This window comes from Aptenodytes patagonicus, chromosome W, assembly GCF_965638725.1.
Source record: "Aptenodytes patagonicus chromosome W, bAptPat1.pri.cur, whole genome shotgun sequence".
In the NCBI taxonomy this organism is placed as follows: Eukaryota; Metazoa; Chordata; class Aves; order Sphenisciformes; family Spheniscidae; genus Aptenodytes; species Aptenodytes patagonicus.
The window spans coordinates 31021830-31035109 of record NC_134981.1 but is presented as its reverse complement, the minus strand read 5'-3'; the positions used below and the strand labels follow the sequence as shown (position 1 = coordinate 31035109).

The 13280-nt window shown below is 43.2% G+C and overlaps 1 pseudogene; it reads left to right on the top strand.

The window, feature by feature from the left end:
* LOC143171955 (arylsulfatase B-like) overlaps positions 1-13280 on the top strand; it is a 96888-nt pseudogene that overhangs the window by 1532 nt on the left and 82076 nt on the right.

Sequence of the window (13280 nt, the reverse complement as noted above, 5' to 3'; positions counted from 1 at the left end):
TAGCTTGTGTCTTTCACTATGTTAATAATCTTTTTTGTAATACTGCATTTAAAAAAAAACCCCAAAACCCAAGTTTTTTTCCAGCTCCTGTTTCAAAGAAAATTGGTAACTAGTATACCCTTTGTGAGAGTCTACTTACCCACTCGCCTAAGATCAGGGTTATTTGGTTTAAAAGTGAATTCAAAGTGTTGCTAAAGCAATGCTTTTAAAATTAATCATGCAGCTTGCTACACTGGAGTGCTTAGTGGAGTTATAAAATCTGATGTCTTGTGGTCTAGGGTGTCTTGGAGGTTTTGTGCTTTGACACATTACTAGAATTGATAGATTACTAGAAATATTTAGTAAACAAACAAGATATTTATACTTGTATGTGTATGTTTCCTGGCCTAGGTTTAGGGTAGTGCAGTTTTTTGTTTTGTTTTTTTTTTTTCCTGGAGGAGATAGGGGAGTCGACAAAAGTCAGCTTATAGTACACAGTAACTGAAGAGGTTTCTTGCATCAAGCAAAATGTACTACTTGGAGTATCATTATCAGTCATGCTTTTGTAAAGAGATATAAAATTCACCACTTATTAAGATTGGAAACTTATGTGGAACTATTAGAGTTTAGATCTAGTCATCGTCTAAAACATGTTATCCCCAGTATCCAAATGCTTTTTTTGTAAAAGTGCTCACACTCACTTTAAGTATGTAAATAAATATACAAATGTGCCAGGTGACTATTCTCTGATACAGGCAAAAGCTCGGTAGCTTCATCTGCCATGCGTCTTTTTGCCCACCTCCATCCCATTTAAAATCTCTCACTCTGTGTTGAGATGTTGTCCCTAGCCTTCAAAGAGACCACAATGGTAATTGTTACCTATTAAGATCTTTAGATGAAAACACAAAAGGCTCTGGGGTGGGTTTTTTTTATTGCACTTGATTTATGCCTGGGAAGATTTTGTTAACCCCTGCGGTGCTATTTCCTTGTCTTCCTCCATACTCCTCCTGTCCTCTACCTGTGGCTTCCTAATCTTCCTCTGTGCTACATTGGTGAAAACAGCAGGCCCTAAAACTAATGCTAGCTTCTGGTGTAGCTTTGTTTCTTTTTGCACCTGCTTATAAAGTAGTCTACAGGAATGTGTCGCTGTGTTGTAACTAATATCTTTTCCTTCTTTTCTCTACTAGATCCACACAGGTTTACAACACCAGATAATTTGGCTGTGCCAGCCCAGCTGTGTACCACTGGATGAAAAAACTCCTCCCAGAGCTACTTAAAGAGGCAGGATATGTTACCCACATGGTGGGGAAGTGGCATTTAGGGATGTACAGAAAAGAATGCCTTCCAACCCACATTACTTTGATAATGATTAAATTTAACATGGGCAATAAATGTGGTGTTAAAAATGATGAGAAACTGCCTGATTCTTTGAAGAACAGCAGATTTATTATTAGTGTATAAGTAAAACAATACTTGGGCACGCGTGTTTCCAAAGTATAACTGCTTAAAATAAGATAGTGCCTTAAATGCATGCCCAAGTTTTACAACTTATTGAAGAAAATATCATAATTATTGAACGGCTCCAAAGAAAGTATTTCTCTCAAGATCTGCATTGAATTTGTCTCCATGATGGTTAGAAGATTTAAGGTGTAGTGATCAGTTTGTTTTTAGAAGTGTCTTTAATCTGAATGTTTTGCGTTAGATCAGACAGTAGACATCACTTGCTCTGCAAATAACATTACACTTCTAAAAGCTGATATTTTTAAAAGAGAGAAATAGATGTCATACCACGCTGTGTTCATACTCTGGGAATAAAGTAGCATTGGTTTCCCAGAGCCTGTGGCAAGGAAGGTGGTGTGAGAGCCTCTATAAAACAGCATCCAAAAGGTGTGTTACAGGAACTCGCAAGTTATGAAGTCAAGCCCTCAGATTAAAAAAAAAAAAGTGCCAGAATTAGATTGTCCAAGTGTGAGTGCGTTGCAAAGCAACTTGTAACTGCACGTAGTTTATTCTTCCTCTCGCAAAGGCTCCTGTCCCAATATTGATTGGACGTTTAATAGTTTTGCACAAGTATCGCAGATGTTATGTGAATCAGGCTGTCTGCAATACATCTCATTCTGCATGGTACTGAATGCAAAGTTGATAGTAAGATACAGAGAAACTTAAGCTGAAGCCCATGTTCCTCTTGTCTAACTTTAGGTACTTAAATGAAGAGCCTGGTTGTGCAACATGCCCTTTATAGACAGCGGCGATTCAAACTTTAGGTGGGAAGGACTGTTCCCTTAGATTGTTTATCTCTTTCTTTCAACTCTTCAGGGAGCTCGGGGCCATGTTTTCATGACTGAATTAAGCTAATATATATGGATCATAATATAATGGCTCATTGCTTAAATGTATATGCCTCCTCCCGCATTAGCTGCCTGCTCCTGTCCCTTCACAGGAGCTTGGGATCTTTTTGACAGCATAGATGTAGATAGGCTGGTGCTCGTTGTGAAATCTCACCCTGGGACTGAGCAGGCTCTTAATGCAGGGGCCTTAATACAGGCTGGCTCTAGTCATGGTCGTTGGGTGCCCAGCGTGACATTATTTTTCAGAGAATGTAGTAGTTTAATATCCTATAATGTTCATGTAATTCCAGTAGGCATTGATTGCAATTAGGGGCATTTGATTCTTCGGCAAACTTGACACAGTGTCTCCCGCAATGGGCACTCAAAATGGAAAAACGTAACTTGCAGCTCTGAGTATATTGATGTAGGCAGTCTGCCCACAAAATCACTCTTTATGCTTTAAAAGAAAAGCCATTTTTTCTCCTAAAAATGTATTAGAAGTTTATATTGTATTTAAAATAGAACTTCATTCTTTCTGTACATACTTTTTTGCAGAAGTAATTGTACTTGAAGCTGCTGAACAAAAATTCAAGTGAAGTTCCTCCATTTTGGATTTTTGTCCCCAGTTTTAATTTGGTTTTGTGGAAATTCAGAATATATTTTTCCAGATTCAGCTGTTTTTTCAGGGTATTGGGGGATAAATCTGAAATCTAATTTCAAAAGTAATAATTACTGAGATTCAAACAATTTTGAAGAGTTTTGTTTCTGGTCAATAAAAAGCAAAGGCACTCAATGCTTAACAGGATATCCCTTGATAGGAGCAAATCTATACCTCTAGAATTTTTGCATAGTTTGTTTCTTTTGGGTATCTTTAAATAATAATGTCTTTTTTTCACCAGTTGGTGTCAGCAGTGGATCAGAAATTACTTTGCAGCTGACAGAATACTTCATAATTGGATGTCTTTGAATAAATGTAAAAAAAAAAATACAAACTTTCTAATAGAGAGAGAAGTCTTATGTGAAAATACAAATATACAAAATCATAGGTCATTGCCTTTGCTGCCAGTGCATTAGTTTAATGCTAATGTCTTTGATATAGTTATGAATATAAAGTCATTGAACTGCTTTCAAAATGTTTTCTGTGTTTTGAAATTATTACTTGCATTAGCAATAAAAAGTCTATGAAGTGTTAAATGTTGAGCTACTTAGACCTATCAAGGGATGTCACTACAGATTGTCAAATGTTGGATGAGTGTTTCAGCTCAAAACCACTAAAGTTTTGACATTTATTTTTTTAACACCCCCCCCCTCCCCCGATGTATCTGTTTATATGACATTATGTTGGCCTGCTTACTTGTCATCTTTTCCTGTTCTAGGCTATCTTCTGTGGAGTGAGGGTTATTATTCTCATGACCATTGCGTCCTCATCAAAGCAAATAATGTAACGTGCTACGCTCTGGACTTTCGAGATGGAGAAGAAGTTGCAACTGGATTTAAAAGCATGTATTCCACTAATTTATTCACAGAAAGAGTTATAGATCTTATAGCCAATCATAAAACTGAGGAGGTACAGTCACCAGCTGTTACTTTGTTTGATAACTTTTAACACTAAAGAATGTTTAAAATAATGTTAATGAAATATTAATGCAGAGACCTACACTTGGGCTGTAAATCAGGGCTTTTCAGCAGGGTTGTCGTGGTTTAACCTCAGCCAGCAACTGAGCACCACACAGCCACTCGCTCACTCTCCCCCCGCCCTGGTGGGATGGGGGAGAGAATCGGAAGAGTAAAAGGGAGAAAACTCATGGGTTGAGATAAAAACAGTTTAATAATTGAAATAAAATAGTAATAATAATAATAGAATATACAAAGCAAGTGATGCACAATGCAATTGCTCACCACCCGCCGACCGATGCCCAGCCAGTCCCCGAGCAGCGGCCCCCCTGGCCAGCTTTCCCCCAGTTTATGTACTGAGCACGATGTCACATGGTATGGAATATCCCTTTGGCCAGTTTGGGTCAGCTGTCCTGGCTGTGCCCCCCTCCCAGCTTCTTGTGCACCTCCAGCCTTCTCAGTTGGTAGAGCATAGGAAGCTGAAAAGTCCTTGGCTAGTGTAAGCACTACTTAGCAACAACTAAAACATCAGTGTGTTATCACATTTTTCTCATCCTAAATCCAAACCACAGCACTGTACCAGCTACTAGGAAGAAAATTAACTCTATCCCAGACGAAACCAGGACAAGGGTGCACAGTGACGGCTAAATGTGAGCACTAGCAGTGATAAAACTTGCCTTGTCTCCTATCAGAATCAGTTTTGGCTGCACAACCCTGGCCTGCTACCCTTCTCCATTTCTTTTTTAATAATAAAAGTAATGAATTTATAGAAATTATTTAGCATGTAATTTGCTCTTCTAAAAAGAGAATGGAAAGTTTATTGGGAGAAGTTTCATAGAAAGAAACTCTGTGTTATGAAGAAAAGATACACTTGATGTTTTTCCACAGCTTCACATAAGTCCTTTATCAAAGTTTTATTAGTTTATGCTTAGGGATTAGAAGAAAGAAGTGTAAAAGAAATCAAAATACAGTGCCTGTACCTGTGGATGAATCGGAGCTGCTTTTGCTGCAGTAACTTTGGCCTTTAGTACTTCATGTTCAACTAATTTCCATTCTATCCCTTCCACCCCAGCCTCTCTTTCTCTACTTTGCTTTTCAGTCTGTCCATGAACCTCTCGAGTCTCTGAAGAATACATGAAACTGTATTCCTCTATTAAAGATGGAAAGAGGTGCCATTATGAAGGAATGGTGGCTCTTATGGATGAAGCTGTAGGAAATCTTACTGATGCTCTGAAAAGATATGGTCTTTGGGACAACACAGTTCTTGTTTTCTCTACAGGTAAGTTAATTTAAATATACTTTCAGTAATACCTTTGATATGGTGTTTAACAAGCTGACTGCAGAGACATCTGCCCGCTTTGTCCTTCCTCAATATATTTTGTAACTACAGAAGAGTGATGAAAATGAAACAGAACTTTATACCAGAAGGAGCAGTTTCTCTTCCTCCCTCTTATGGCTATCTCAAGCATGACTAAAACAGCTCTGAAGAAGCATCTGTGGAAATAGGGGATACTCCTACTGGAGTAAAAACAGCATTGTAAAAACTGAGTACGGTGAAGTTGGAGGCATTTTACTTGCCACTGTGGTCACTGAGTATCTGTCAGAAATGAATCCTTACTGAGAGCTATCTACCAAATTAATTTGTCCTGAGCTGTAGGTAGCTGTCTGATCAGTCTATAAATTGCCACATGTTGCATGAGGCACAAACTGCCAGACAGCAAGCACTTTGAAGCCAAAACTTTCTTTCCCTTACTTTCATGTAACATGTAATTTTTGTCTTGCTTGAAATATTTTGCTGGCACCTTACTCCTATGAAGCAAAGGTCTGTTAATAAAAGAGCTTAATGTGATGATACAGTCTAAGCTGCCAAATTACAGGCTAAGTTTTTGTATGTATTAGTACACAATCTGTTTTCTAGATTATTAGGATAATGCAAATAATACATTACAAAGCAGTCTCCTTTGTTTCCAAATTAGGAATGAAACGGAACCTTTTTGAAATACAGCTGCTTGGCTGGGTTTCAGGAAAATAGTTGTTCTTGTTTGGTTGGGACTGGGAAGTAGCCTTTCAATGCTTACAATTGCTCTTTTGCCCAGGCTTTACAGATTAGGGCTGTCAAAATGGCAAATTCATTTTCTGTGAACACTTTAAAAAAAAACAAAACAAAAAAACCCCAAACCCCAAGTTTTGATGAAAATGCAGTGATGTGTTTTGAGTTTAGCAGCTGCTTCGTATAGGACTTGGAATCTTAGAATTTCATTTTAAGTCCAAACTGTTTGCCTTGTGGTGTTACATTTGTGTCCAGGTTTTGGCTCTAACAGGATTTGATAACTCTTCTATGCTTGTTTCTGCTTACGATGTTTTCATATTTAGAACTAAAAGTAAGCAAAGCCATATGGAAAATGATAGCAATATTTATTCCATATGGAAAAAATCCAGTCTTTGCTGATGGGGTCCTGGTAGAGTTATTTCAGTAATGTTTGTTCAGTACATTGTGGAATAAAACTAAAGACATCCAAGTTGGAATTACAGGGTATGACTGAATTAAAAAGACAAATTTATTTTTGTTTATAAACAATTTTCCAAACAATGACAGTATATCCTGCTTTTAACAGTAGTTATCTTGCAATCAGTTACAAGTACATTTCAACAAGAGTCAGAACCTAGTGTCTGTCCTATCTAATGGGACTTGTCTTGAGTTAATTGACATTTTAAATTGCCAGGAGTGGAATTCAATATGATTGAAATGCAGGGAAATTTGGCCTAGATCAAGCAGATCAGAGGGCAGTAATTCATTTTTTCCAGTGTTCTCTCTTCACTTCAAACAATTATTCTTTACAGGCGTAAAACATCGCACGCATTAAAGACATGCTTTCCAAAAAAATGAATGTTGAAACCATTAAGCATTTAAAAAAAAAAAGGAAAAAAAATAGCGTGAAATCTATTCAGCTTTTCTATATTATATTTATTGCTTTTGCAGATGGTGTGTTTTAAAATGGGCATTAGAAAGTGGTTGAAAAGAAACACGAGAGGGTCTGCAATTGGGTGTCTTGTGCAGAGAGTTGTGCTATGTGAGTGTCGTGGTTAACCTCAGTCAGCAACTGAGCACAACGCAGCCGCTCGCTCACTCCCCCACAACCCCGGTGGGATGGGGGAGAGAATTGGAAGAGCACAAGTGAGAAAAACTCATGGGTTGAGATAAAAACAGTTTAATAATTGAAATAACATGATAATAATAATAATATGATAATAATACACAAAGCAAGTGATGCACAGTACAATTGCTCACCACCCGCCGACTGATGCCCAGCCAGTCCCCGAGCAGCGGCCCCCCCGGCCAGCTTTCCCCAGTTTATGTACTGAGCATGACGTCACATGGTATGGAATGTCCCTTTGGCCAGTTTGGCTGTGCCCCCCTCCCAGCTTCTTGTGCACCTCCAGCCTTCTCAGTCGGTAGAGCATGGGAAACTAAAAAGTCCTTGACTAGTGTAAGCATTACCTAGCAACAACTAAAACATGGGTGCGTTATCAACTTTGTTCTCATCCTAAATCTAAAACACAGCATTGTATCAGCTACTGGGAAGGAAATTAACTCTGTCCCTGCCGAAACCAGGACAATATCCACCCCTTATTCTATACCATCTACGTCATGCTCAAGTCTCACATTTTCCAGTACATTTTCATTAATCACCACCCCCTTTTTTTTTTAATATATATACACACACACACACAGAGAGATATAATTCCCTTAGTCTATGGGCCATCCCTCTAAAATGTTCGGTGAGTTCATTTAGTCCATGACTTCGGGCTCCATCTGTCGTAATAATCTTTCAGGGCAGGAAAAATGGAGATGGTATGTGGTGCTGGATTGTTTCATATTGAAGTCAGTTCTGGTACCATCATCACTGTGCTTTGCTTGGTTTCATCGAAGTTATTCTTCATTAACCTGGGTGATTCTTATTGTAATAACATTAGTATGGCATATAATATTATGTAGCAGTTAACATCACATAATTCAGATCATTGGCTATTCTCACCCAAAATCAAATCCCCTTGAGGTACACATGGGACTTCCCCATCCTTCCGCATCACTCACCAAGTGCACCCAGGTCCTTGAGCAAAAGCAGTCCCACGGATGGGTTTGCCTCTGCCCGAGGCAGGAATAACCCAGACTGTCTTCCCCAACATATTTTTTATGTGCACTACAGGAACTTTATTCCCATCTACAGTACGTAAAAGTTCTGACTGGGCAGGGCCTGCTCGATTGGCAGATCCCCGAGTGTTGACTAACGAGGTGGCCTTTGCTAAATGTGTATCCCAATGTTTGGATGTCCCGCCACCCATTGCTCTCAGCGTAGTCTTTAACAGTCCATTGTATCGTTCCATTTTCCCGGAGGCTGGTGCATGATAGGGGATGTGATACACCCACTCAATGCCATGCTCTTTGGCCCAGGTGTCTATGAGGTTGTTTCGGAAATGAGTCCCATTGTCTGACTCAATTCTTTCTGGGGTGCCATGTCGCCATAGGACTTGCTTTTCAAGGCCCAGGATAGTGTTCCGGGCAGTGGCATGGGGCACGGGATATGTTTCCAGCCATCCGGTGGTTGCCTCCACCATTGTAAGCACGTGGCGCTTGCCTTGGCGGGTTTGTGGGAGTGTGATATAATCGATCTGCCAGGCCTCCCCATATTTATATTTCAACCATCGTCCTCCATACCAGAGGGGCTTTAACCGCTTGGCTTGCTTGATTGCAGCGCATGTTTCGCATTCATGGATAACCTGGGCTATAGTGTCCATGGTCAAGTCCACCCCTCGATCACGAGCCCATCTATATGTTGTATCTCTTCCTTGATGGCCTGAGGTGTCATGGGCCCACTGAGCTAGAAATAATTCACCCTTATGTTGCCAGTCCAGATCCACCTGAGCCACTTCAATCTTAGCAGCCTGATCCACCTGCTGGTTGTTTTGATGTTCTTCAGTGGCCCGACTCTTGGGTACGTGAGCATCTACGTGACGGACTTTTACAACCAGGTTCTCGACCCGGGCAGCAATATCTTGCCACAATGCGGCAGCCCAGATGGGTTTGCCTCTGCGCTGCCAGTTGCTCTGCTTCCGTTGCTGCAACCACCCCCACAGGGCATTTGCCACCATCCATGAGTCAGTATAGAGATAGAGCACTGGCCCCTTTTCTCGGTCAGCAATGTCTAAAGCCAGCTGGATGGCCTTTACTTCTGCAAATTGGCTCGATTCACCTTCTCCTTCAGCAGTTTCTACAACTTGTCGCATAGGACTCCATACAGCAGCTTTCCACCTCCGATGCTTTCCCACAAGACGACAGGACCCATCAGTGAACAGGGCATATTGCTTCTCATTTTCTGGTAGTTCATTATACATTGGGGCCTCTTCAGCACACATTACCTCCTCCTCTGGCAATATTCCAAAATCTTTGCCCTCTGGCCAATCCATGATCACTTCCAGGATTCCTGGGCGCCTGGGGTTTCCTATTCGAGCCCGTTGTGTGATCAGTGCGACCCACTTCCTCCACGTAGCATCAGTTGCATGATGTGTACATGGGACCCTCCCTCTGAACATCCAGCCCAGCACCGGCAGTCGGGGTGCCAGGAGGAGCTGTGCTTCAGTGCCGATCACTTCCGAAGCAGCTCGAACCCCTTCATATGCTGCCAATATTTCTCTTTCAGTTGGAATATAGCCAACCTCATATCCTCTGTATCCCCGACTCCAAAACCCTAGGGGTCGACCTCGAGTCTCCCCTGGTGCTTTCTGCCAGAGGCTCCAGGTAGGGCCATTCTCCCCGGCTGCGGTGTAGAGCACATTTTTTACATCTTGTCCTGCCCGGACTGGCCCCAGGGCTACTGCATGAACTATCTCCCGTTTAATTTGTTCAAAAGCTTGTCGTTGCTCAGGGCCCCATTCGGAATCGTTCTTCTTCTGGGTCACTTGATAGAGAGGGTTTACAATCAGACTGTAATTTGGAATGTGCATTCTCCAAAAACCCACGACGCCTAAGAAAGCTTGTGTTTCCTTTTTGCTAGGTGGTGGAGACATGGCTGTTATTTTGTTGATCGCATCCATTGGGATCTGACGACGTCCATCTTGCCATTTTATTCCTAAAAATTGGATCTCCTGTGCAGGTCCCTTGACCTTACTTTGTTTTATGGCAAAACCGGCCTTCAGCAGGATTTGGACTATTTCCTTCCCTTTTTCAAAAACTTCTCCTGCTGTGTTGCCCCACACGATGATGTCATCAATGTATTGCAGGTGTTCTGGAGCTCCACCCTGTTCTAGTGCAGTCTGGATCAGTCCATGGCAAATGGTGGGGCTGTGTTTCCACCCCTGGGGCAGTCGGTTCCAGGTGTACTGGACGCCCCTCCAAGTGAAAGCAAACTGTGGCCTGCACTCCGCTGCCAAACGGATTGAGAAAAACGCATTAGCAATATCAACTGTGGCATACCACTTGGCTGCCTTTGACTCCAGTTCGTATTGAAGTTCTAGCATGTCTGGCACAGCAGCACTCAGCGGTGGCGTGACTTCATTTAGGCCACGATAGTCTACTGTTAGTCTCCACTCTCCATTAGACTTCCGCACTGGCCATATGGGACTGTTAAAGGGTGAGCGGGTCTTGCTGATCACTCCTTGGCTCTCCAGTCGACGAATCAGCTCATGAATGGGAATCAGGGAGTCTCGGTTGGTGCGATATTGCCGCCGGTGCACCGTGGTGGTAGCGATTGGCACCTGTTGGTCTTCGACCTTCAGCAACCCCACAACGGAGGGGTCCTCCGAGAGACCAGGCAAGGTGGACAGCTGTTTAATTTCCTCCATCTCCAAGGCAGCTATACCAAAAGCCCACCGGTACCCTTTTGGGTCCTTGAAATACCCTCTCCTGAGGTAGTCTATGCCAAGGATGCACGGAGCATCTGGGCCAGTCACAATGGGGTGCTTCTGCCACCCATTCCCAGTTAGACTCACTTCGGCTTCCAATACAGTTAGCTGTTGGGATCCCCCCGTCACCCCAGAAATACAGATGGGTTCTGCCCCTATATAGCTTGATGGCATTAGGGTACACTGTGCACCGGTGTCTACGAGAGCCTTATACTTCTGTGGGTCTGATGTGCCAGGCCACCGAATCCACACAGTCCAGTAAACCCAGTTGTCCCTTTCCTCCCCCTGGCTGGAGGCAGGGCCCCTCTAGTCCTCATCACAGTACTCATTTCTCATTTCTTGTACGTACGAGTCAGAAGTTTCTTCATTAAGATCAAGAGTAAGTTCAGCCCTTCTACTCTCTCTGGGGAACTGCCCGCTGGAAACTGGAGCAGCAATTTTCCTGGAAGAACCTCTTTCTGTGATTGTTTTCCCTTGCAATTCACGTACCCGTGCCCCTAGGGCTGAGGTAGGTTTTCCATCCCACTTCCTCATGTCCTCTCCGTGGTCACGCAGGTAAAACCATACGGTGCCCCGTGGTGTGTACCCTTTATATTCTCTCTCTTGATCAAAAGAACACTGACTCCTAATAGCCGAGATACTGGTCCGTACAGGTGAGGAGTAGGACCTATCCTCTCTGAGTTGCTGGATCTCCCGGGACAGTTTTCCACAGCCAAGACGAGGGAGGAAGAGAGGCTTTCCTCATATTGCTGGAGTTGACTAGCCAATTCATCCACTGTTTGTTCCTCTCCATCTTTCCAGGTTATCACTGCCAATGAATTGGCGTATGACGATGGTGCGCTCCTTATAAACTTCCGCCACATGGGTCGTGTGCACTTGACTTCATCTGGATCTTTGGATAGTTGTTCATTGCTCAGGTCATCATAAATCACCTCCAGCACAGCTAATTCTCTCAGAAACTGGATACCCTTCTCCATGGTGGCCCACTTGCTTGGGCGACATATGACATCTTCCTTAAAGGGATACCTTTCCTTCACGCTTGACAAGAGTCGCCTCCAAAGGCTGAGGACTCGTGTCCCTTTTCCAATCGCTTTGTCAATGCCCCCTTCCCTGGAAAGGGATCCCAGCTGCTTGGCTTCCCTACCCTCTAATTCCAGGCTACTGGCCCCATTATCCCAGCATCGGAGCAGCCAGGTGACAATATGCTCACCAAGACGACGGCTGAAATCTTTTCGTATATCTCGCAGCTCACTCAGGGATAGAGATCGGGTGGTCACTGCCTCGTTTATGAGTTCTTCCTCTTCTTCCTCCCCGAGCAGCGGCCGGCTCTCCTCCTCCCATTCTCGTGATGGCCCTTCTCCAGGGTAGTCTGTCTTGTACACTTCTTCCTCCGGTTCCCTTTTAGAAGAAGCTTCTTCCTCCCTTACTAAACGAGCTGACTTCCGCTTCCAAAATTTCTTCTTGTGTACAGGGGCGACTGATACTGGCAGAGGCTGGTTCTTTGGTTCAGCCACAGGGCGTGTCGCTGGGGTCTGAGTGGCCGCAGGGCCTGTCGCCGGGGTCTGAGGAGCCGCAGTGCATGTCACCGGGGTCTGAGTGGCCGCAGGGCCTGTCGCTGGGGTCGGAGTGGCCACAGGGCGTGTCGCTGGGGTCGGAGTGGCCGCAGTGCGTGTCATTTTACTGTCAGAGCCAGAGACCTTCTCTTCCCTTTGAGGGTACTGAATAGTGTTGAACAGGGCTCGGTAGGCATGGGCCAGGCCCCAGCACAGTGCAATGAGCTGCATCTCTCTGGATTTGCCAGGGTGACAGCATACTTTGTCCAAGTGTTCTACTAGCTTTTCAGGATTCTTCACTTGCTCAGGGGTGAAGTTCCAAAACACTGGGGGTGCCCATTGGCCTAGGTACTTGCCCATCTTGTCCCACACACCCTGCCACTCATAACTATTCAGCCTTGGGGCAGATCTCTGGATGATATTCTTAAAATGCTTACCAACTTTAGACAAAACCGAAACAATATTCCCAAGAAGTACCAATAGAAGTATCTTAACTACCCAAGGCTGTTCAAAATACTGAAAAGTTACTGTAATGAAGGAGGAAACATCATAGAAGAAGGTAGTGACACTGCCATTCTGTATTTCCTCCGTAAAAAAACTCTCAGAAAAGTTACTGCAATTGCTAGTTGTCTCCACGAAATGGTCTCCGTGGTACAGTAACGGCTTCATTGCGAAACTTACATACCACACTAAGGTCAAGGTCAATGTTCTAAAAACAAACCTCCCAAGCGAGACATCACTAATCACTGCAGACCACAGCAAACTGCAAAAACCAACACCAATCTTTAACATGTACAGCAAAAAAAAGAGCGCGATGCAGATTACACCAATCGTTATCGAGAACAGAGAAACCAACATTGTGACCCACAACTATTAACAGATATAAGTTCCTTAATACTCTCCAGTT